Raw genomic sequence first — 26,272 nt, 5'->3', positions numbered from 1 at the left:
TACGTACTAGTACTCTTAAATGCACATGCATTACTGAAAGGCTGTACCTACACTGGCAAGGAACACAGCTCAACACAAACAGACTAAAGCACTTGGTGTTAAGAATCCAGCATTTGCACTGTACATGCTTCAGCAGCTTTTATGTCAGACTAGCTGTAATTTGGTACCATTGACTGAATGCTTATTAGCAGCTGGACTGCATTAGGTCTGCTCCCAGGGTACGTTTTCTGCTTTAGTTTCTTTTGTACTCTGCAAGACCATCCCAAATTGTGAGCCAATGCATATTAAATGGTGATGGTCACAATATTTGCTTCTAAAGGAAATTCTTGACTCAATCTGACACAGTAAACATACCCATGGATAAATAAAAGGGGCTGATACTACCAGTGTCACACCTGGATTCCTGTAACTCTGAAGAGTAACAGAAGAGTATTCTTTGAGTAACAGAAATGTCAGGTCAAGTGAGCAAAGGGCACACCGCACCATTTGATTTTTTTTTCTTCAAGAAAACAGAGAAGGAAACATACAAAAACATTACATTAGAACTTACCAGACTCATAAATACATATATATGCATATATATATGCAAACCCATCTTAAACTGTAAAAGTATCACAATTTCCAAATATCTAAAATATTTACATGCTATGAATCACAACAGTTTAAAATTGCATTAATTTGCACTTTATGAAGGCTAAACATTAGAAAAAGAATACAATGCTCAAATGAGGGTCACAACCTTAGGACTCAAGCCTTTTCTATGAATACAGAAGTTTACTGCCAATTCATGCAATAAAAGGAACAGAAAATAATTTGATAAAAACAAACCCCAAACTTTTAGACAAACCATATCCCTCCTTGCTTGCGTTGGTGCAGCGAGGAGGGAAGATTTAGCTGCACAGTCTGCTACTACTCAAGCGTCACCGCGGACTAGTCTCACATGTCACTGCACTAAGCCAGTAGAATCATTGCACCACATCAACTTTCAGAACAAACAGATCGCTAACGACACCTGAGAGATAACCCAGCGACTGCACTCTCTTTCTTGTCTAGACATTTACTTACTTGTTGTAAGAAATTTGTTTCCTGTTCAGAACCTGTATTTGGTTTAGTTCGATTCCCAACTGTAAATTAAGAATGAAATAAAAAAAGAAGAGAACATTTGCTGGAAGTACTGAACTGCTAGATCTGAAACAGGATAGGACAGAGTCCCAGGAACCCTACAGTCACATGCTACAAAACAGCATGACACCAACTTACTCTACCAGGTGTTTACAACAGCCGCCTCCCTTTTTGCAGGTGAGGCAAATAGGCTATAATAAAACCACTTGAAAAGGGTTTGCCTCCAGCTTGCAGCTATTGCAATTCCAAACCCTTTTAAGCTAATGGTTTGTACGTTCAGTGAGAAACATGTAAGCCACACGATTCAAGGAGAATAGATTAGAAACAAAACAATCCTTACTTAACAGTTCTAATTGGACTTAGAAGACGTTTAGCTATGCAATACTGCTTGTGATCTGGTTACATATATTACCTCGCTGTGTGGATAACGCAGTCAGGCTGACCTCTGTTGTTTAGGATTTAAGCGCTCCCACGGAATGACAACTGAAGAACTAGTGGAATATTCAAAGAGACAACTCGCAGAGTTCGGTTTTACAGAATTTTTAAAAAATAATCGTTTTGTGCCGACTTCGATCAAGTTACTTCACAACGTATTTCACCCGTTTATGAACTCAAAATCGGGGCCTATTTATCCCACCTCGCATACGCACACACAGGAGGGCAATTCCTGCCCCAAAGAGTCCGTTACCGAATTAGAAACAACCGAAGGTAACTCTCCCCCCCCAAACTCCACAGTAGGATGCGCATACGTTGCCCACCTCTGGCTGCGATTTAGTGGTTCTGAGACAGACGAAAACCAAACAAAACCTGCAGTCACCTTCTGGCGAACCACCAGCCACCGGCACAGCCCTAAAGCGGCGGGAACCCGCCGCAAGCGTGGGGCGGGCGGGGCCGCCCGGAGCGCAGCCGTTACGCCGCTGACCGCGGCCGCCCGCGGCCGTCAGGCGCGCGGCACCGCCACGGAGGGGACGCGGCTCCCGCCGCCGGGCGGTCACGCCCGCCGAACGCCGCTCGCGCCGTTTTACGTAACTTCAGGAGCGGCCGCCGAGCCAGCGGCACCGGAGGGGCCGGGCTCGCGCGAGCTGCCCGGCCCGGCAAACCTCGCCCAGTCGCGAGGCTTCGGAAACCGGCAGGTTTCACAGCAGCGCCGGCGGGGGAACCACCTCTGAGGTGAGGCGCCGCTTCTCACCCCCGCCCCGGGGAAGGGGGGGTTCCGTCCCCGCCGTCCCGCCCGAGCGGGACCGGCCCCGGCCGCGCCGCAGCCCTCCCGGCGGCCCAACCGCCCGCGGCGCCCCCCACCGGCGGGGGCCGGCCCAACCAACCGCCCGCGGCCGCCTCCGCACAGGTGTGCGGGAGCTGCGCCACCGGCCGGCGCGGCGAGGAGGCGGCGGGGGCCGGCCGTGCCCGGCGCAGGACGGGCGGCGGCGAGGCTCCGCTCCCCCGGCCGCCCCAGCCCGAGCTCCCCACCGCCTGCCTGCCTGCCTCGTTCCCCTGGGCGCTGGCGGCGCCTCCTGCCCCGCTCGCCCCTTCCCGCCTGCCAGGCGGGCGGCGAGGGGAGGGCGAGCGCCCCCGCTCACCTGCTCGCCGCCGCTCTCGCCTCCCTCTGCCGCGCCACCGCTGGGGCCGCCCCTCCCCCTCGGCCGGCCCCGCCCCGCCCCGCCCCGCCCCGCCCCTCCGCGCGCCGAAAGGGAGGCGCGCGGCGCCCCGGGCCGGGGTGGGCGGGGTAGCGGGCTAGTACCTGCGGCGCGTGGCGGGAGGGGCCGCAGGGGGCGGGGGCCGCCTAGGGACCGCAAGTACCGGCGTGCCCCGCCCGCCGGTAAAGCCTTCATTTGCCGGCAGGCAGCGCGAGGCTGCCTGCGGCGGGAGCCGGCTGCGTTGCATTTCGGGTGCTGTAGTTCCTTGGCGTCGCGGTGCCCGCTGGGACCTGTAGTTCCGCGGGGCGGGGCGGGGCGTGGCTGAGGGGAGCGGGGGAGCGCCCTGCGGGCGGTTGGGCCTCCGCGGCGGCTGTCACTGCGGCGGTGCGCGCAGGCTCCCCGCCTGGGTGTCCCCAGGGCCTCCAGCCTCCGGGCGGCCGCGCAGGGGGAGCGGGGAGAGGGCTGCGGGCCCCCCGGCGGGGTCAGCCTGGCCCTCGGCCGGGCGGGCCCTCGGCGCCCCCGCCGGGAAGGGGAGGAAGGAGCGGGGTGGGAAGGGCCCGCGGGCACGCAGGGAAGGGCGGCGGGTCTTCGCCCTCCTGGCTCCCGGGGGCGGAAGCCCCAGGAGCTCTGTCAAGTACGGGGTGTTAACGTGATTTCACGTACCACCGCCATAAAGTCCTGCTGTACCGCGAGGTGTTTTCATATGGCAGCGTAACAGGTGTAGTAGTGGAGCGCCATGTGAAATTTCATGGATAAAAGTGATTAGTGAATTTGCCGGGGGGTGGGGAGGAGAGAGGGGGCGGAAATGACTGTTCTTAGATAGCAGTGGGAATAAAGCAGTATCTCGCTATCTCATAGTGACCTAGGTACTTAAACAGGAATACGATGTTCTGGAGAAAATGGAACACAGCACAATTTGTGTTAAAAGGTACATTTTCTTTATATATTTTATATTCTTTATACATCACATAAAAATGTGATACCTAGGTTTTCTGAGAAAGTCTTTTGGTTGAGTTTTCGTCCGGAGGTTAGCACACACCTGGTTTTCTGGGATTGACTTTTTCCTCCCTTTGGATCTTTTACCGGGAAGGTACTTGAGCAGTTTGGGATTTTAGGGTGTCAGCAGCCTGCTGGAACAGTAGCTGTGACTGCTGCCCGACATCTGTCTCGTGTTCATAGGTCTGGAAGCTGTTAGATGCATCCAGAAAATATTGCATCTCTTGTTCAAATGCTGCGCAACTGATCTGCTTGTTTATAATAAACCTGATACTTTCTGCAGGGCATGGGTACGCAAATAGTGTAGCAAAACTATGCTGGTAAGGTGATCTCATCTGTGATTGCTAACAGTAGCATAGGCCTGTTGCATTACCCTTGTCAGTATATACTGCTCTGGGGGCTACTGCTACCACCAGTTCTGCTGCTGCTGGAATTAGTTTCTTAGGGAATTTTGTTCCTTGTTTTTTCCTGTGTCATATTTAAGCAGTACATCGGGCTGTTTGGAATTAATTTTGAACTTAGTGGTTTTTATGGATGTTGGTCTTTCAAGCAATTTCCTCAGATTTGGCAGGGTAGGTAGCATTCATCATGAGTAGAATTAATAGATTTGAAAAGCATTTGTGAATGACTAGTTCAGAAGCCATGCCACGGGGAACTTTTTTGGATCTAATTCTCTCTTTAAATTCCCAATTCTGTTTTAAATATGTAGTACTCAGAAGAGATAATACACTGGATTTTTGAAATGTGTTATATTAATGCATATATTAAAGCAAAGGAAATCTAATCAATTGCATTTTGAAAATTGCACTGCTGAACCTGATAGGCTGAGCATATAACTATTACGAACTTCAAACTTTGTCTCATTCAAGATGAAAATGTCCTCTAACGTATAGCGGTAGAGGAGAAAAAACTGCTAGAAACGAGACTTCCAGTTATTCAGAACACTTTTTTTCTATAGCAGTTGAACATGTCTAAGCATTACAATAATTTAGTTGTATATTCTATATATTTTTTTAATTTTACTCTAAATAGTTATTTTTGAAGTTTTCTACCTGTTCCAAGATACTTTTTAAAAACAAATGAGTTTTTTTTCACTTCTAGAAACATTTGATAGTTATAAATGCATGTTTTTCAGTCTGTTGGTCAGCTATCCTAACAGCTTGTGACATGACATTTATTGTACAGGTTAACATAACATTTTTAACAGCTCCCCCCCCCCCCAATGATAGTGAGGTCAGTTTTCACTATGACACAGTTGATCAAGCAAGAGTGCTATCCCAAATCCTTTGAAGAGAACAGTGGGATTTTTGGTTGCTGAGGAATGTGAGCTCAGTGCCTTCACATCACAAGGCGCTATCCACCCACAGAGTTATCAGGAATGACTGTTGCTTCACTGGGGTGAGAGAAACTATGCAGGATTAAGGTGAATTAAAATTGGGTCTGTGCCCTTCCTGGTTTTCTCTTTATAGTAGTTCTTCCCTGTGTACTCCGGCTGTAGCAATCCATAAAGCTTTGAGACTGCCTTGCTTCAGCTGCTTGTGTAAGCTGAAAATCTGTGGCTTCCATTGCAGGCTAGATGAGCCACCCTGTGGCAATACCATGCATTTCACCTGTATTGAGTCGAAAAGACGACAAAACTAGTTACTAAATGTGTAAGAGACTGGAAAGTATTTGCTGGTTTTTTTCTGCGCATATTGGTACCAGACCGCGATAAGGTCTCCACAGAGCCTTCTCTTCTCCAGGCTGAACAACCCCAACTCTCTCATGTTCTGCCTCCATCTACTAGTTATTTGGTTTTCCAGAGGATTGGTATATATATTTGTCGTGGTTTAACCTCAGTTGGCAACTGAGCACCACACAGCCGCTCGCTCACTCCCCCCCCTCCCCGGTGGGATAGGGGAGAGAATTGGAAGAGTAGAAGTAAGAAAAACTCATGGGTTGAGATAAAAACAGTTTAATACTTGAAATAAAATAATAACAACAACAATAATAATGTAGTAATAATAATACACAAAGCAAGTGATGCACAGTACAATTGCTCACCACCCGCCGACCGATGCCCAGCCAGTCCCTGAGCAGCGGCCCCCCCGGCCAGCTTTCCCCAGTTTATGTACTGAGCATGACGTCACATGGTATGGAATGTCCCTTTGGCCAGTTTGGGTCAGCTGTCCTGGCTGTGCCCCCTCCCAGCTTCTTGTGCACCTCCAGCCTTCTCAGTCGGCAGAGCATGGGAAGCTGAAAAGTCCCTGGCTAGTGTAAGCACTGCTTAGCAACAACTAAAACATTGGTGTGTTATCAACATTGTTCTCATCCTAAATCCAAAACACAGCACCATACAGGCTACTAGGAAGGAAATTAACTCTATCCCTGCTGAAACCAGGACAATATCATAGGCCTGATCAAAATCTGTCAGGCCATCATAACCCTTTGTGCCAAAGACATGATTTTTGCCAATGCTATCTGGTTAGCTAGCTTGATTTAACCTTGTTTAGGGGCTAGGGCTTGCAGAATCAGAAAAGCCTATTAACGTAAAAGAACTTTAAGCAACCTCTGTGAACTTCCCAGAACTTTCTCTGCTGGGAAGAAGAATGCAGGAACTACTAATTGTGTAACACTAGTGGTCCAGCAATTCCATCTTCTGTTGTAAAAAAATACAAATAATCCTACAGGTGAGAACTCGGAGATAATCGGTTATTGAATTAAATGTAGCTTCTGCTGTGCTAGTTGAGGCATAATGCGGTATGTTTTCAAAGCCCCACCTGCCCTCATGATCATGTGAAACACTGAGGGTAGATTTTCAATCAGGTTATGGGATTTAGGCACTCAAATCTCATTACATTTTAATTGGATGTAGGCACTCGAATTCCACTGTATTTTAGAAGAATTTAGGCATTCAGTCCCGTTATATTTTAATGGGATTTGGGCCTTTCTCTCTCAGGATACTGTGAAATCTGTGACTAGGAGGATGTTTGTTTTCTGACAAAAAAAGCCAATTTTTTTTCTCAGCTGTAGAGTCTTCAGCATGGAGTTTCTCCTAAAGGCAATAATTTCTGTAATTCTAGAATCCTATAATGGTTTGGGTTGGAAGGCACCTTCAAAGATCATCTAGTCCAACCCCCTTGCCGTGGACAGGGACATCTTTCACTAGGTTAGGTTGCTCAAAGTCCCACCCAACCTGACCTTGAACGCTTCCAGGGATGGGGCATCCACAGCTTCTCAGGGCAACCTCTTCTGGTGTCTCACCACCCTCATCATACAACATTTCTTCCTTATGTCCCATCTAAACCTACTGTCTTTCAGTTTAAAACCATTGCCCCTTGGCCTATCATTACAGGCCCTGGTAAAAAGTCTGTCCCCATCTTTCTTATAAGCCCCCTTTAAGTATTGAAAGGCCACAATAAGGACTCCCTGGAGCCTTCTCTTCTCCAGGCTGAACAACCCCAACTCTCTCAGCCTTTCTTCATAGGAGAGGTGTTCCAGCCCTCTGATCATTTTTGTGGACCTCCTCTGGACCCGTGTTAACAGGTCCATGTCTTTCTTGTGCTGGGGACCGCGGAGCTGGACACAGTGCTCCAGGTGGGGTCTCCTTCCAGGTTCAAAAACTACACAACATTAAAAAAGTACAGCTGGATATTTTGAAAGTAGGCATAAGCATTGAAACTGGGAATTTCATAAAATACGGGCATCCAGATCCTGTTGCCCTGTCATTCTAATGTGTCTCCACTTCATAGATACTGTATCAGTGTGTGTGTGTGTGTATGTTGTATTTTAATACTTTCTATGTCTGTGAGATGCTACTTCAGCACATGTTCAGAGGGCCCTTGGCTTTTAAAGGGCTGAAAAAGTTGACCTTTTATACATACCCTCTGAGACCTCCTGCCCTTGGGAGGTTGTACTACACAGTTTCAGATATCCAGTGGTCAAAAAGGACTGAGGGAAAGGTAAGAGATGGGATTTAAACTCCGTTGCTGTCTGGCTCTTTGCAGGTTTGGTCTGACTTTCTGTGATTCACTGCTCTGTGGCTGGCTATGTTCAAACTTACTTTGAAATCATCATGAGGGATCTCGCTTGTGCAGTATAGGCTCCTGGAAGCCTGCACTCCTTGTTCAGAGTTTGAAGTAGCATGCTGAGGACTAGGCTCTCCCAAAGTCCAGTTCTTCGTTAGCTCTAGATCTTTTATGGTTTCTAGGACTTTGTTCTAGCTCAGGTTTTGAATTTCAGACTTGACCCTTGTCCAAAACACTCAGGTGTGGGATACAGATTGGCCCTTTGTCTCTTAACTGATTACTCTCAGCCTGGTAACATCTATATATTATCTTCTGATGCTTGCCATAAACTTTATGTGGTGGTATCCTGATAACAGACTTTTTATGGAATAAAAATAGACTTAATAGACTTTTTGTGGAATACCAGATTCACAGGTATAGTTCAGCTTCTGTGTATTATTCTGGCAATTCACTGAGCTACAAATGGGACTTACCAGCTTTCTATTCAGTTATGCTTGTTATGCTTCTCTCTTAGATGGGAGTCCTTAAGTAAGAAAGCAGAAGCAGCAGCCTCTAAGGAGTTAAAAAATTCCTGCCTGTCAGAGGCTAGGTCTGCTTTGAGTTATAGAGAATTTTTGTCTCTCAGGGACTGCTTTTGGGTAGAGAAGCTCGCAGGTGTTATGGCCAGTATTTTCAGATGAATGAACTATAAGCGTGGATTTTGAAATAATATGAGAGTTATAACATTCGCTGCTGTTCTGTGGCAGGTATCCAGATCCCTAGCAAATTGTGTCCTTCCTTCCTTTTTTCCTCACCATCAGCATTTTCAGCCCCTGTCCTAGCTAGGTATATCTTGCCTTGGCTTTAAAATACACAAGTAATTACGATTACCAACTGCTAATAATGATGTGTCATTAATAAATAAGAATATACGGAAGTATTCTGATAATTGATTGTATTGATGCTTGGGCAAAATTGTCCTAGAAATTGACAACTAAAGACTCATTGACATCTGGCTACCCTCTGAAAAATGAACAAAATAAGTAATTTTGACAATAGGTACACTTTATGATATTCCACTGGGGTCCGGCTTTCCCTGCCTTCTTTGCCTTGGTCTTTACTGGTAAAATCAACTTTCAGGGACTCTCAGTCCCCTGTGATCAGTGGGAAAGTTTGGAGCAAGGCAGATTTACCTTGGTGAAAGAGGATTATATTGGGAAACATTTAAACAAATTGGACATATGGAAGTCCAGTGACCTGGTGGGATATGCCCATGAATGTTGAGGGAGTGGGCCAATGTCACTGCAAGGCCACTCGATCATCTTTGAAAGGTCATGGAGGTTGGGGGAGGTTCCTGAGGACTGGCAGAAAGAAGATGTCACTTCCTATTTCAAGAATGACAAGAGGCAGATCTGGGGAGCTACAGGCCTACTGTTAATCCCTGAGAAGGTGATGGAGCAAATAATTCAGGAAACTGTTTCTGAACATGAAGGACAAAAAGGTGATCAAGAGTAGCAGTTAGGAAGGGAAAATCGTGTCTGACCAACCTGATAACTTCCTGTGATGAGATGACTTGCTTGGTGGGTTCAGGAAGAGCAGTGGAAGTTGTTTATCTTGACTTAGTTAAGGCTTTTGACACTGTCTCATGTAACATCCTGACAGATAAACCGATGAAGTAACATCTTCATTAATGACCTTGATGATGGCACAGAGTACACCTTCATCAGGTTTGTGGACAATACAAAACTGAGGAGTGGTTGATATACCAGGTAGTTGTGCTGCCATTCAGAGGGACCTCGACAGGCTGGAGAAATGGGCTGTTAGGAGTCTCATGAAGTTCAACAAAGGGAAATGCAAAGTCCTGCCCCTGGGGAGGCATAACCCCATGGGATAACCAGTACAGGCTGGGAACCAACCCGCTGGAAAGCAGCTTTGCAGAAGAGGCCCTGGGGGTCCTGGTGGACACCAAGCTGAACATGAACAGCAATGTGCCCTTCCGGCGAAGAAGGTGAATTGGTATCCTGGGCTGCATTAGGAGGAGTATGGCCAGCAGGCTGAGGGAGGTGATCCTTCCCCTTTGCTTAGCACTGGTGAGTAACATCTGGAGTGCTGTGTCCAGGTCTGGGCTCCCCAGTACAAGAGAGATGCGGAGGTACTGGAGCAAGTACAGCAAAGGGCCATGATGATGATTGCAGGCTTGGAGCATCTGACAATGAGGAGAAGCTGAGAGAGCTGGGATTGATCAGCCTGGAGGAGAGAAGGTTCAGGGGTGTCTTATCCACGTGCAGAAATAGCTGATGGGAGGGTGCAAAGAAGTTGGAGCCAGGCTTTTCTCAGTGGTGTCCAGTGACAGGATAAGAGTCAGAGGGCACAAACGGATATACAGAAAATTCCATCTGGACATAAGAAAGAACATTTTACTGTGAGGGTGATCAGACACTGGAATAGGTTGCCCAGAGAGGTAGTTGCTTGATGATATTTAAAACCTGACTGGACACAGCCCTGAACAACCTGCTCTAGCTGACCCGGCTTTAATCAGGGGCTGGACTAGACAATCTTGAGAGGTCCCTTGCAACTTCAACCCTTCTGTGATTCTGTGAGCTTAGAGGCCTGTCATCCTGCTGTTACTGCAGAACAAAAAGATACCAGACACAGTTTCTATTTCTGTTTTCTTAAAAGCATCTGAAAGCATCTACTCTTCAAAGAGCATGGGAGCAAAATTTGTTCTCCTTGTTTGCTGTTGGGTGATAAAATAAAATTCAACTTGTAGCAAGTTGACAGGTAATCTTTGAATGTACTTTCTGATACTTTTTTTCTTAATAAGGTTTTTTTTTTTCTTCTTTTCTTCTTTTTTCCTCCCTCTAATCAACGTGAAAAGAAAAGAACATTGTAAGGAAAACCCAGGGAGTAGAGAATAAAGAATTGTTGTTAATTGAATAGTAGACTACATGGTTTCTTTTCAATCTAGATAAAATTATTATGACAGAGGTTTCAGGCATTTTGATTGAGGAGTCGTATTCATGTGCAATGACGACTTCATTACATGCATTCGAAGCTTCAAGTTTAAAAATGATTAGTTTGCTCTTAGCTAGAAGAAATGGTTTTAAATGTTCTTTGTTTTACATCATTGAAACATTCGCTCACTTTCCTTGCGGGGAAGAGGTGGTTCTTGCCCAGCAATAACCTTTTGGACACAATGGTACCCTGCGTTGTAATTTGACATGGCAAAGCTTCTGGTCCTTTGATTTGGCCTCTGTAGAAGGTTTTGGTTTTCCCTCCTAATGCTCTACAGCTTACTGTTTTGTGTGGCACATTGTATTTTAATATTGATTTGTGAGATGTCTCAAAAGTATTTCTTTCTCTGTGGGGTAAAGAAGAAACTTGGTCTTGTTAAAACATGAACAGACACACAAGTGGGACAGGCTGTTGTTTCAGGGGTTTCTGTGTGACCTTGGATAAACCATTTCAATTTCACTTTACTGTCAATTCCCAGGTTTTGCATAGGCTCATTAGGCAAGCTAACAAAGTTACAGTGAATATAATCTTCTAAATCTGGAAGGCATCCCTATTACTTGCACAACCCTGTGTTCTGAATTTAAAGCGATGCTTGTCTTTCTGGCACAACACAGCTCTGTTACAATGTGCTCCTTCTGCACGCAGTCACTAATACAGCCCTATAAAGGGCAGTGTTCATTAACTGTATCCTGTGCACAAAGGATGTGAGTTTCATTGTTTTTAACAATAATACAGAAACCTTTCCATTTATTTCCAAAGTTCAAATAGCAGCAGTGGTGTGAAACAGCTTTGTCTTGGAGAAACATGTGGTGCATTGATATGGAAATGAGCACACCCGGTGCTTCAGTAAGTGCCAGGGTGGCAGTGTTCGGTACTGCCACACTTAAGTGAGCTTTTGCATTGTGCTCAGCTTGTGTTCAGCTAGCCAAAATTCAAGCAGTGTTTCCTTCTCTGTTAGAGGTGGACTTTGAAATACTGCTATACTTGACATTCTTGCATGTAAAGTTGGATAGAATCATACTCTTACCCTTTTCTTGTGAAGTAGCAACATGTAGTTAGTTGTTTTTAGATTAATATTATACAATAATATATTTCATTTATGGTAAAAAACACCAGATAATTTGGACTTTTGGCTTTGAAGAAGAAAAAAATCTCTGTCCTTTAGAAAGACTCCATCTATTGCTTTCTGTTTATTTAGCGTTTTAGTCTTTTTCTATTTCAACTCTGCCTTGTGAATTGCAATTCAAGAGTATGTTGCACACTGACATGTTAATTTAGCATTAACATTTGCAGGCTACTCTAGGGCCAGAGGCTACTGTTTAGTGATTATTATTATTGCTATCTTGCAGAGCCCAGAAGTGTGCTAAACATTTGCAGACGCATAGAAAAACATTATTTTCTGGATGGATTTGTAACTTTATATTGAACAGGATGAAACAAGCGATGATAACAAATATTTCAGGCACAGGTTGATAAGAGAGAACAAGGGTTATCACATGAAGATCAATCACTTACTCATTTTAGGCCTTGACATAGAATTTTTTATTATCAAACAGTATTTATCGTGATGGATGATTACATGGAGCAAAGGCTCTTTTAGGAGAGATGAGCTCTAGTGGGAATGCTTCAGCCAATCTCAGCTGCAGCAAGTTTCACTGAGTGTGGTAGGAAACGCCTAATCGCAGAAACTGAGAGGCAAGTCCACCGTGCAGTGTGTTCTGCACTACTTGTCTCACTGTCATCCGGACACGGTCCCAGCATCTGGAATGCCCACCCCTTCCTTTTGAACTGCCCGTGTGTCTTATTTCCCAGTGAATGTAAGGTATGGGAGGGAAGCAGAGGGTGGGATGGTCCCAGCCTGCCGGCAGGACACAGCCACATCTCGCACCCTCACCCAAGGCTGGGGAAGAGCTCCCAGGTACAGCTCACAGCTTAGAGGTAGTAATAGACACCTGAAATGTCATTTCACCTAGAAACCTGGACACAACCGATCACTAGCATATTGCAGCATTCCCAAAAACTCAATAAATGAAGGGGAAAATTAGACAGTTGGATGAGTGAATAATGTCTTTTATGCGCCGAGGAGGAAGGCAATTTTTAGGATGCCTTTTGAATGAATACATTGCTGTGGCCGGAGGTAATGGAGACATCAGGCATTGCAAGTGTAGGGTGAGACGGGAAACATGAGGGTGGTTATAAGAAAGGTAAGCAAATATCAGGTGGAGTTTTGCTGTCAGAACTGTCACAGATATTTCTAAGGAGATACAGTATATGACGGAACAAAGTCAATATTAAAATGGACATTTTTTAATAAGAAATCAGTATTGCCTTTTGTCACTACAGGCATGAATACCCATATCCCCACAAATGCATACTACCTGCATAATTTAAAAACACCATCAATTTAATTTTGATGGTGTTAACTTCAATGGAATAAGTGTTCCTAAATGGTCTGATGTGTTAGCCTGACTCTCTCACTGTACGATATTAAGGACTTGGAGTTTCAGCATGAAGACCTTGGCCTACTAAGTCCACTGAGTCCACAATTGCCACTGAAAATTGTTTTAATCTTTTAATCGAGATACAGAAAAAAGAAGAAAAGTAGTTAGAGCATTTGAAATGTAATTTAAGTGAGGTTTTGAAGTATACATTTTAAAATAAAACCTGTAACTATAAAAATACGTAATACAGTGAAAGGTAAAAAGTTTTCATTTCACCAGCATCCCCTAATTGCTTTCCTTTATATATAAAAAGATTTTAGAAGGAAGTTATTCCTCCTGTTAAACTATATTATAGCTGGTATTAAAGACTTTATCAAATGTCTTTTTGGAAAAAGAAAAATTTATTTGAGGTGGATTAAAGCTATTGCTTTTCTTAAGTTTATGTTCCCATATGGCTTTGCTGGGAACAAAACAAGACATAGATACAAAAGGGGAGAGAACAACAAAAGCTGACATTGCACTTTTTATTGTTGGTGCTGATTTTTAGCTTGCAGCTTCACGAGTTGGAATGACAGGCACACTATGCCATCTATGCATCCAGCCCAAGACCCAGCAAACCTGCATCAGCCACCTTTCAGGTTGTGAGTTGACAATGAAATGAGAAGAGGTTCTGTCTTGGTTGGCTAAATCAGATTTCTTTCACACCAAAGAGGAAAAGAGAAGTAGGAAAGAGCAAAAATAAACCAGAGCAAGAAAAAGAGAAATAGCAGAGATTTTACATGCAGGACCCAAATCTTACGTTCTGGATGATGTTACAGATTAATCTAAAAAGCAGTGAACAATCATGTGACAAAGGGAGCTGGACTTCTCTTACTCCGTACAATGTAGAATACAGGATTTTACACCACAAAGCTCAGTGTACGAATTCTCCTTGCCTGTTATTAAAGGGAGTTTCTTTGGTGTGAAATGAATTGTGTGCTGTAATTTGAATGGTAGCAATCTGACTTTTGTGTAAGAGAGATGGTTGAGAGGAAGCATAAATAATAACCTTACCATTTCTTTCTGACACGTAGATCATGCTGCACATTAGATGATGAAGATATTTCTGTCCTTTGATATCCTGTGTTCTCACAACAAATTATTATACATCAAAGAAATGAGCTCTGAGTCAAAATGATAGTAAAAGTGATGAGCTAGAAAATAATGTAAAGAGCTGGTGCCTATGAAATTACTGCAAATGTCTGAAGAAATGGGGTAAAGGAAATTGGTCACAAAGTTGTTCAAATGACTTAAGCTGCTGTCTGAAAAATAAATAATCTCGGATATGACTATTAAAAATGAAATGTGGTTAAAAGCGGAAGTTTTTGAAGCACTGTATCCGATACTGCATTACAAGCCATCTTTCCTTAACCTCCTTCCCTGATTAAAGTTTTAGAAAGATTGTAGCGGGGGCAAGTAGAGGGCAAAAAGATTGCCAATGTCTTAAAGAGTCTTTCTTATCTAAGTCATTAGTCCTTTTCCAGCCATGTCAGTCATGGGTTGAAGTCATTACTGCCAGAAGACTGTTCAGTGGTCTATGTGCAATGAACTGATTGTTTCATTCTTGTTCCTGTTAGATATTTACACCACCAAAAACGTTTGCTAGGTTCGATACCTCCCAACTGATACCAGAGACTAAGCAGTGGTTGGAGATTCACTGCAGAGAGAAAACTGTAGTTAATATGGGTTAAGTGAGTCATGTACAGTGGTAGGGAAACTTGTCCTTTTTGCGGACTAGGCTCGTGTGATCTGGTCTAGACTCGTCTCAGTGGAATGTCTTTCAATACCTACTTGGGGACAAGGCTGCTTCTTCCATGTTTAGCCATCTAAATTTATGTTTGAGGTGGTTGTCTAGGATCCCTCATAGCCCATACAGAGAGACAAAAGCATTTTCAGAGGATTTCAGTTTCCCTGAGATAACCATTTTCGATCACTTTGCACAGGTTGTCCGTGTAGTACTGTTCAGAAATGTTGAACTTCAGGTTGTCCCCTCCTGCAGAAACGGCTGAGTCTTGGTTTTATTCATATGCCCAGAGAGGAAATTAATGTAAAAACTCTAAGTAAAATGACATGTGTGTTAAACTTTTCCTTGATGGCTACAAGATTAAAAGCAGAGATGAACAGAAGATAAAATGTATTCTGGGAAGCTCTTCCTATGAAAAAAACAAAGGAGGAGAATGTAACGTTTTAGTGCATGTTAAATACTGACACTGAAAATGTTAGTGATGAAACTTACTCTGAAGGGAGAAAGCGGTTTCCCGTTACTCAGAGCATAGACTTTCCAGAAATTCCTGCAGTGTAATCTTGTCTCTGATAGTTCTTCTTTCTGGGGCCTCAAATTAGTTACTTAGCTCTCCATTCAGTTTCGAAGTAAATAAAATGGGGATAACAGGACTTTCTATCTCCCTTGAAAAATGTTACTTAAGAATCCAGTGTTGAATTACAGGTGAACAGTGGTAGGTATGTGCTGTATGTGCTCAAAGGCCCTGACTAGCACCAAGATCTCTTGAAGTCAATGGTACAGACTTAAGTTAAATACGTAACTATCACATTTCTATCAGCAAACAGATATAAGCTGTACATAAATTTTTCAGCTGCAGCTTTTGAGACCTCCCTTGTGCTTCCTTTTTGGTTGTGGCCTTAAATATATATATATTTTTTTTAATTTTTTTTTCCCCAGAGGGAAAATACAGAGCAGAAGGGTTACTTTAGGCTGTGCTCTTGGTGATATATTTGGATGTTATGGAAAATTGGAAAACAAATTATTGCCATGTCTTATTAAATATCCATGTGTCTGGACCAGATGTTTGCTCTACAGCCAGTTCTGCTAATGAGGAAAAGGGTAACTAACCATAACATGATTGAAACCATAACATGATTGATTTCTGGGTGAAGGTCCATCTTTGCCTCTAACCCTAGCAGGTGTGTGTATTTATTTTCTGTATTGCAGAGAATATTATATAGGCTGTCCACTACCGGGACTTACGAAAGAAAACACACTGGCAAAGACCAACAGATGAGGTCTCTTTCTTTAGGAACACCACCCCACCCCTCTCCCCCCTTATTTATTAAAAGTATCCAGACAAGTGGCAAGTGAGTTGCTTTGATTATACTTATTTTACTGCTTCTGTTGCCTTGAACTGTGAATTGTGATTGCTTAGATAAATGCACTGAAAGACTGTCTGTTCTCACTTTAGCTTCCAGAGATACTTCTTCATGTTTTTCGGTGAGGTACTGTTTTGTAATTTAGAACATCAGTCTCATTGTGTGAATTTTTACAGATATCTCAGCAACCTCTTCAGGAGTAATATAGTGTGGGTACCATTTCCCTCTGCTTTCCAACAGTGAAAGAATAATGCTCTCGCAAAGCTGTGCTAAATTAGAAGACTAGCTTTTTCTGTGCTAACTCCCTATTGTTATGTACAATTTTAGTCAGTATGGTTAAAGAAAAGGATGAAGCATCCCAGCTTTCTGGGTGGTCTAAAAAATCTGTCATCTCCCCTCAGGTTTTCTACAAATGTACTTGAGCTTTCCTTTAAGTCTCATGTCTGAATTTGAGAATCCACATAAAGGAAAGAAAGATTCAAGCAATCTCTGAATGTAACTTTTAAAAGTTGGAAATAGGACTAGTGAAATCTCAGTGTGGGTCCCTAAAAGATAATTTAGTGATAGGTACTGAATAGAGCATGCTGTGTGATTTGCTGATGAATCCTGTGAGATTTACTTAGACGCAGGATCAACCACACCGAGAGCAGAGCAATAATTCAAGCACTTCTCCTGGGTGACAAAATTGCTGTCTTCCTGTAGCTGAGTTAGTGCTGAAAGGTGCAACAAGCTAGCTCATATATTTTCAACAGGAATTTTTTTAATAAAAGGCAATAAATTTAAAGCACCCAGCTGTTCTATAAAGGCATCCTAAAGAAGGGACAGTGTGCAATAAGTTACCCATCATTTATTTTAAAAAAAGTTTCTAATGAAAGCTTAGCACTAATTGGATCTAATCCACATTGGGAAAATTTGGTTATTTTTCAAGACATTTAGATCCTGTTCATAGCTATTCTACTTTAACACTTTCTAGATTTCTCTCTCATCTGCAGTTGTCCACTGTTCTTCAAAATTACTGTTTCCCTAAAGACCAGAGACTACATATGCTGTTATAAACTATAACTTTATGTAGGCAAGCAGAATTTGAATCTTGACTAACTAGTCCCACTTACAGAGCTAACTTTTCCTTTTTGCAACAAAAAAAGTGTGGACGTATTAGTTGTTAGCAATGTATATTTGTTCTCATGAAGTCTTTAATCTCTCCATATTTTCTTAGCTTAGTGCTATGTTTTCTGTGCAACAGAAAAAGTTTTGAGGTTTTTTTTTCCCCATCAGTCTTATTCTGAATTTATCCCCATTGAACTGCATATGCTGTCTGCTTGTTTGACGATTTAGTTTAAAGCTCTTCTGCACTCTCTATCATCATTTGCTGTGCTTCCAATAAGGTATCGTCTGAACATTTGTCCATTTCCCAAGACATTTAAACAATTCATTTTTTTCTTTTTGCTTACTTTCTTTTCTGTTTCTTTAAAACCCCTTAAAAACTAAAGCAAACCAAAATTAACCTGATCTTTAGATAGGTTAACATCCCAAAAAGGGAAGAAGCCTTGTTAAATAAATGGGGCCATGTTAGTTCTTGCAAAACTCTCTTCTGTTCCTATTTAGCTTACTTCATTATATTTGAGTCCATTCAATTATTTCTACTAGAGAATATAAAAAATACATAGTTTAATGCAGAGTAAAGACACTGATACATATAATTTTGCATTTAATACAATCTAATATCCTCTATTTTTTCCCTCCATGCAAACAGAGGAGGCTTTCAGGGACAGTGACCATAAATAGAAATGGACTGATTTCCTCTTTAATAATTTTTAAAGATTTCTTCAGATACTCCTGTTCCTGTGGTCTGCAGACTGAGAAGAAGACTTCTACCCTCAGAAACTCTCTGCAATGAATTGAGACATCAGTGCTTCTTAGCACTGATAAAATAACACCCTGTCAAACATTTGATGGTGGAGGGATGGTGAGTTACTACCTCAGATGACTGACCAAGTCACAGTCTCAAGTTTTCAGGGTAGAGGCAAAAATATGCTTTTGTTAATGCTTTCTCTCACCTCAAGACGCTGAGAAGTCAGGTGAGGTGAAGCAGATCTTTTATAGGAGAGAAGGTTGCCTGAAGACACTTTTACATTTCTACTTCGTGATGTTTAACTCTTTTGCCTTCATCTAAATAAACATTGCATATCATTGGTAGAAGATGAATTCATTTCCTTCAGAGCCAGTCTTCTCAGGTGATGCTTCTTTTCTTTTCAGTGATGCCTTCATCTTACTGAGTTTTGAGCCATGGTTCTTTGGACCCCAGTCATGTCTCAACATTTATGATAGACCAATATGACTTTTTATAAAATTTGTAATAGAAAGAATTAGAAAAGCTCATATGGTCTCAGGGACTTCTGCTGGTGGTCTAAGGGCTGCAGTGGCCGCTGCCGCTGTTGTAGGGCATTTTACTTTCCCCCTTTTCTGTGCAAGGATCTGTGGCTGGCCATTTGAATCTCTGACACAGGAGTGGAGCACTGACTGTTGTATTGCTTTTACTTCTGACGACACTTGTCACGCACATCAATTCAGTCACTCATTGTCTGTCTTCTGTGCACAGGAACACCACCTGTGTCTCCATCATTCACACTGTGCACCTTGCAGTAGGCATACACACAAATGTGTGTGGGATGGGCCTGGTTTTGGTCTAACATTCATATTTGCACCCATTTCAAGGTCCTTTTAAGCTGCTGGATCAGTGTAAACAGGCAGTAGTGGTATGTACCTGAGAATTAAGCCCTGTTTAAACAGGAAGGGCTCAATTCTGTCACCCTGACTCAATTTCACGTAATACCTTACTGTACAAGTACTACTAGATTCAGTGAATCTGTTTATGTGACAAAGTGCCGTTTATGTGACAAAGGGCAGCAAAATCTTAAGCTTAAGCTTGCACTTAAGCCCAATGGGAAATAGGATATTAACTGATTCTGTTACAGAAGAAGAGCTGTCATAAAAGAAATATTTGACATTGGGAAAGAAAGAACAGGTCAGCAGGATAACACACCTTGAAGAACACAAGCAGTGATTATATGTCATTATTTGTCAGTATTCCTCTCCTGTAATCTAGAGCGGCGTGGGCAAAGTTAGCTGCAGAGCTCGGGCGTAACTCTAATGGGATGTTGGCATACCTGAATGGCTTAAGTAATGTGAACTGAGTGTGATCTACCTTTATCAGCAGCAGGCAAACAGAAGGCAATTTGTTCAAAATTCCTTCTGTTATATTTTCAAGGATGTAGAAGAAAACATTGTTTTGAAATGTATTTGTTCTGAAGCACTTACATTCACAGAGCTCATATTACCTCCGAGAACTCAAGAATAAAGGTTTGAGAGGAACCTCTGTGCATAACAGACACTTATACTTATGAACTACATTTTCCCAGCATGCATAATCCTAAATATTGAATGACGGCAATTACTAAGGGCATTTGAAGAGTGGGACATTGAGGAGTGTTGTCATATTATATTAGTTATGGGTAATAGCTGCTGACTTTGGAACAGTGATGTGCAAATCAGACCACTTCAGAAGTTCAATTTGGAAGCTGGGAGAGTCGTGCAAGGTGACAGATCAGTACTGATGTAGGAAATGTCTTAGAGGCAGATAACTGCTGTTTTATGCATAAGTAGTCAGGGTCCCAATATTTTTCCTATGCAAATCAATGTCAAAATTCAGGTTAACCTTATTAGGATCGTCTCCTTGCAGAGAAGGATTGTCTGTTGCTATATCACAGAGAAGAGTTGTAATTACATTTTAGATGGAGAAAAGTTATGAATTCCATCATTTATATAATATGTTGAATCTAGCTGACCCTAGGAAAGTTCTTAATATCAGTTATTGTCTGTATAGAACAATTCTTGTTCAGAGAAACAAATGAGGAAGGTGCTTTTCCATGAATTTAGGAAGGCATTTCGAATTGGTATGCATGGTATGCATTTGTGCTGATCCTGCAACGTGCATTTCTCATAGACATATTCCTAACTCGCACTTACATTTGGTGAGAGTACATTGAACATTCCAGCAGGCTGCTCACTCATCTTTGGTAGTTTGCCTAAAACAGTGTGATCTCCGTAGCTAATGATGCTTAAGGTTTCTTGTTGCATCTCATCCCTCATCTACATGGGGTCACCTTTGCCATTTTTGAAGAAAGACTCCTGCAAAAGAAGGGTGTTCAGGAGAGATTGGCAGAGACCTGCAATATGTCTCAGGGAGGAAGGAAGATTCCTTCTAATCTGTGCTATAAGTAATAAAATGTGGCCAGGCAAATCATTCTTCTTCTCTGGAAAAGTTCAAATAAACCATAAGGGAGATATTACGAACTCATCCAGTATGTAAAAAAAATCATGTTCTCATTCATTCACGAGGCAGCAATAAAGAATTTATTTTGTGTCTTGCATATTTATCATTTTTGGATGTCAGAAGTATTGCTTTCTGTCATCACTTAAAAAGATTTTCTGGTGAACCCCTCACATCTTCCAAGGAAGATGTATATTATACCAGGAAAAGAGTTCTTTTGCTATCATAATATAAGCTGTATTTTAGAATGGAATTAACTGTATTCACAAAGGACTGTTTTTAACATCTGGGTATCTAGATTAGCACTGTTGCCATTGTAAACAGAATTTCCATATGGGAAAATTTTATAAATGTGGAATTACTTTGGACTATGTAGTGGCTTACTGAATGTAATAAAGTATATCAGTCTCAAGATTTTCATAAGCTGTGCCTAGTTAACAAGAAGTGTATGCTGCAGTGAGATTGGTTTAGTAGGATGTTTTGCTTAAATATAGGAACACTCAATGCTCTTGGCAAATACATAATTTCAAAGTTCATTCCCCTGATTTGTCTCTGTTTGTTACCTCATTCCCCCTCTCCAAACAGTGAGGCTCCTATTTCTAGAATATATCTAGTATCATCACCAACATTAGTCCTTAGCTGATAAATCCAAACATTAATGCAAATTTTTGGCCATTGAAAATGATAGAAGTATTTTTCTGTATGTGCTCTTTCAAAGTCATTTCTTTGCGTCTTTGTTCCAGTGCTACTTTTTGCCTTTGTACAACCTGATTTTCTTTAAGTGGTCTGACAGAAAAATAAATGTGCTGCTGTTTAGATTATTGCTCACATTATTTTAGGATTAAAAATTGGATTGTTGTGCTGTGTTGTGTTACTGAGTATCTACAGTGATATGCATCATTGAATATTAGGATGAGAAGCAACTTTTTTTTTTTAAATATAAAAGGAAGGAGAAGCAGAAAAGTGCACAAATTTTGAATATATTAATTCCTATCGTTATATCTTGGATATAGCCCCATTCTCGAAGTAGTAAGGCTCATGCTGATTGTAAGTACAGAAGAGCTGTGTAATTTTTCGTGCTTGAAGTAAGGTTTGGGTTTGTGTCTTTGACGGTTCTGGCCCCTATTTCTTTTTAGGTATTGCTTTACATTTCAAGTAAAGCATAATATAAGTGTATCTAAAATTCAGAAATAAAAATTGAGCATAATATGAACTGAGTCTAAATCCATTATGTGATGGTAGGTGTTGCTTATGACAAGAGTGATTGTATTATTACCTGACCTGGACTACTTTTTGTATAATTTCTGTATTAATTTTCATAAGATTTCCCTTTCTAAGTATGCTTCTAAAAGGGATTTTAGAGATGAAATAGTGGGGGGAATGTTTTCTTTTCAAAGCAAACACTCTGGCTTCACTCCAAAGAAGCGCTACTGGTATCTCTATCTTCCTCTCTTGATAACTCTGGGAAAGAGAGGTTAAATTGCAGTAAATCTCAGTGCGTACTACAAATTATATATTTAATTATGCCTGTTCCCTGATAGACAGGTAAGAACTTTAACATTCCCAGGTCTGCAATCTAAAGTTACTATTTGTTGGAGACTTTTTTTCCTAAGTAAATGCAATGGAAGTACAATGAAGCTTCCTTTCTGGAAGCAGGATGATGATTTTTTTCTGCTGTTCAAGAAACTTCAAAACAATAGGAAACTCTTGAATTTGGTGCATTTGCATGTACTTGGAAAAAGTCTACTTTTAAATAGGACAGCACTGTATCATTATAAAGCACTGAAGAGTAAGTAATATAAAATCAACCAAGAGGAAAATCTCTTGACATTTACAAACATTTATAATGGCATTAGTTCCAAGTAAGTTAGCTGAGGCAATTTGAACCTGTAGACCTGAACAAATAAATAAGCATGGTTTGCCATCAGCTATTTCAGAAATGTACCAGTATTGCTGTGGAGCTTTGTGCATCCAAATAAGCAGGGAGATCTACCACATTTCTCTGGGGCTTCCTTCAGTCAAGACATAGTCTGCTTTATTAGGAAGTATTTCACAAACAGGTAAAAATGCTGTGTTGCAGAAATTTCTGGGCTTTCTGGAATTTCTGCTGCAGTTTTTAGAGCTGGTCTGAAAATAATGGGCTTACACAAGACTCGGTGACAGGGCTTAAGGGTGAAATTAGTTTTGATGAAATGTCCCTGATTGGTAGGTCTGGCAATAGTTTCCCTTGCTTACCTGTGAAACGAATTCATTCCTTATGCAGCTGTATGCAGTGGTTAGACTGTATGGGCCTGAGCTTGCACTTGATCCCAAACTGACTTGTCCAAATTCTTTGAACCCAAGCCAATGCTGAAGCAGCTTTCTGCAAGCCCTGAGGAGTGCAGGGGAATAATAACTGAGCCTATGCAAATTTTTAGCATGAGCAAAGTGTGTGCTTAGTATCAGGAAGGAGAGCTAAGCATAGGCGTGCCTGCTCTTGCCTAGCCTCCATCCCCTGCCATAAGTGCCAAAATGACTTGCAGTCATGTAATATGGCCATATGTGGATCAGAAAGACCGATATTATGGTCAGCGTGCCCTTATGGGAAATAGGTCACTGTGGCACAAGTGACCTCGGCAGTATGAGTGTGCAGAGCCTGGCTCGGGGAACGCACTGTGCTTTAGCCTGCTCTTCGGTTCAGCGGGCACTTAGCAGGGCAGGCATGGCTGCAGGGCTTTGCAGCGCTGCCTTGTCACCAGTATGTATTGCTATACGAGGGACAGAAGCACTGATACTCGCCTCTTTGGACTGAAAAGCTAATTCAGTTCCTCACTTACTCAGTTGCAACCTGTCTTCTTTATTAAAGATATCATCCACATGCTTCTTCAGGGAAAAATGTGAAGAAGAGGAAGAAGAGGTGTCTGAGTCAGCAGTCTGAGGGGCAAAGGAGTTTGGACATTATTAAGTAGACATCCCAGCAATTTCTGCTCAGAGACTCAAGCAAGAGTGTGCAGAGTGGGGCTGACCAGTGGCAGAGACCCTTGGTAGGACAATATTCATCAGGGTCCCAAGTCCCTGCATCAGCAGTGCTCAGGGAAACCTCTAGCCGTCCAATCTCAGCTCCAACAACTTTAAATATTTGCCCTGAGAACCATTTAAGACAATTAACCTGATGTGGTGTTCAAAACTAAATGCTTGATTTAAAAGTAGAGAATTTACAGAAGCACAAATGAGAGTTAAATTTGGCTTGTGAAGCCTTTATTTCTGGTACTAATGTTTAAGATGGAAACAACCCAGCTTGACTTCCAGTTCCCCAGAGTGAATTTGTAGGCCTGAGATTTAGAAGAAAATGCCCTTTTACTGGTATATTGAGATATTTAACCTGGAAATCCATAAGAGAAGACAAAAATGCAATTCTCACAAGGCTTTGATTGCATTTTTTAGGGGAAAAACATATTTAAAACCTGGAAAGAGTGCTAAATGCCAATTGTAAGATGCATGCTTTAATGCTGATTTCCTGCTACCATCTGTTCTGTAACAAAAAGACAGTCTCTTAGTTTCTGGGTCAGAAACAAGGCTCTGGTCTTAACTTTGTACTTCTTGGAGGATGTCATGTGCTTTAAACCAATTCACTCCTATGGTGCTGTGCAGTGGGAGGTCAGCTGAAAAGTTTAAGATAACCCAGGACAATTTAAATCACACAGTTTTAGCAAGGGTCTGTTAGTTTTAAGCACCAACACAATTTGGCCAAGGACTATGTGTAGATTGAGTCTTCAAAGTTGAGTGTACATCTAAGTAAGACCTGGAGGCTTGCTGCAAATGGTTTTATGTTTATTCTTTTTCAAGACTTCCTTTATAAAAGTTTCTGAGTGACACTTTCTAGTTTATACCAAACTTTTGTAATGGTGAAACTTAGAGTACAGGATGATCATCCTGTCTGTAACTGCAACTACAGCCTCATGGAATATAAATCTGTTGTCCCATTCTCTACACTATTGTTCTAATGAATGCCTGTTTTGTGGGGTTTTTTTTGTTTGTTTGTTTTTTTGCCAAAGATGTGACAGAATTAATCTTAGAATATAGAATAGAATCATAGAATCATTAAGGTTGGAAAAGACCTCTAAGATCATCGAGTCCAACTGTCAACCCAACACCACCATGCCCACTAAACCATGTCCCTAAGCGCCTCATCTACACGTCTTTTAAATACTTCCAGGGATGGGGACTCAACCACTTCCCTGGGCAGCCTCTTCCAATGTTTAACCACTCTTTCAGTAAAGACATTTTTCCTCACGTCCAATCTAAACCTCCCCTGCCACAACTTGAGGCCATTTCCTCTCGTCCCATCGCTAGTTCCTTGGGAGAAGAGACCGACACCCACCTCGCTACAACCTCCTTTCAGGTAGTTGTAGAGAGCGATGAGGTCTCCCCTCAGCCTCCTTTTCTCCAGGCTAAACAACCCCAGTTCCCTCAGCCGCTCCTCATAAGACTTGTTTTCCAGACCCCTCACCAGCCTCGTTGCCCTTCTCTGGACACGCTCCAGCACCTCGACGTCCTTCTTGTAGTGAGGGGCCCAAAACTGAACACAGTATTTGAGGTGCGGCCTCACCAGTGCCGAGTACAGGGGCACGATCACTTCCCTACTCCTGCTGGCCACACTAGTTCTGATACAGGCCAGGATGCCATTGGCCTTCTTGGCCGCCTGGGCACACTGCTGCCTCATGTTCAGCTGGCTGTCGACCAACACCCCCAGGTCCTTCTCTGCTGGGCAGCTTTCCAGCCACTCTTCCCCAAGCCTGTAGCGCTGCATGGGGTTGCTGTGGCCGAAGTGCAGGACCTGGCACTTGGCCTTGTTGAACCTCATGCAGTTGGCCTGGGCCCATCGATCCAGCCTGTCCAGGTCCCTCTGCAGAGCCTTCCTACCCTCGAGCAGATCCACACTCCCACCCAACTTGGTGTTGTCTGCAAACTGACTGAGGGTGCACTCAATCCCCTCGTCCAGATCATTGATAAAGATATTGAACAAGACCGGCCCCAAAACTGAGCCCTGGGGAACACCGCTCGTGACCGGCCGCCAACTGGATTGAACTCCATTCACCACAACTCTCTGGGCCCGGCCGTCCAGTCATACGTACTCTGTGTACCCAGTGCAGAGTACACCTGTCTAAGCCGTGAGCCGCCAGCTTCTCTAGGAGAATGCTGTGGGAGACGGTGTCAAAGGCCTTACTGAAGTCCAGGCAGACCACATCCACAGCCTTTCCCTCGTCCACTAGGCGGGTCACCTGGTCATAGAAGGAGATCAGGTTGGTCAAGGAAGACCTGCCTCTCATGAATCCGTGCTGGCTGGGCCCGATCCCCTGGTTGTCCCGCTCATGCCTTGTGAGCTCCCTCAAGATGAACCACTCCATAATCTTCCCCGGCACCGAGGTCAGGCTGACAGGCCTGCAGTTCCCTGGATCCTCCTTCCGGCCCTTCCTGTAGATGGGCGTCACATTGGCAAGCCTCCAGTCATCTGGGACCTCCCCCGTTAACCAGGACTGCAGATAAATGATGGAGAGTGGCTTGGCGAGCACCTCCGCCAGCTCCCTCAGCACTCTTGGGTGGATCCCATCCGGCCCCATAGAC

General features: G+C 42.9%; 1 protein-coding gene and 1 long non-coding RNA gene across 6 annotated transcripts in view; one reads left to right on the top strand and one right to left on the bottom strand.

Moving 5' to 3' along the window:
* The window catches only part of SNX16 (sorting nexin 16), a 28,664-nt gene extending 25,920 nt beyond the window's left edge, over window positions 1-2,744 (bottom strand). For 3 of the 5 annotated variants that reach the window (XR_012994590.1, XM_076329486.1, XM_076329489.1), the window contains exon 1: window positions 2,700-2,744. The gene's annotated coding sequence lies outside the window, so the exon portion shown is untranslated. Of the gene's footprint in view, window positions 1-1,065; window positions 1,135-1,534; window positions 1,614-1,880; window positions 1,985-2,699 lie in introns of those variants that run through there. The other 2 variants (XM_076329487.1, XM_076329488.1) reach the window with 2 other exon arrangements.
* A 599-nt stretch (window positions 2,745-3,343) lies between these two features.
* Window positions 3,344-26,272, top strand: part of LOC143156274 (uncharacterized) — a 37,948-nt gene continuing 15,019 nt past the window's right edge. The window contains exons 1-2 of the long non-coding RNA XR_012994591.1: window positions 3,344-3,474; window positions 3,615-3,684. This is a non-coding gene — a long non-coding RNA (uncharacterized LOC143156274). The remainder of the gene's footprint in view (window positions 3,475-3,614; window positions 3,685-26,272) is intronic.

Source organism: Aptenodytes patagonicus, chromosome 2, assembly GCF_965638725.1.
Source record: "Aptenodytes patagonicus chromosome 2, bAptPat1.pri.cur, whole genome shotgun sequence".
Lineage (NCBI taxonomy): Eukaryota > Metazoa > Chordata > Aves > Sphenisciformes > Spheniscidae > Aptenodytes > Aptenodytes patagonicus.
This window is presented reverse-complemented; position numbering and strand designations above follow the sequence as displayed.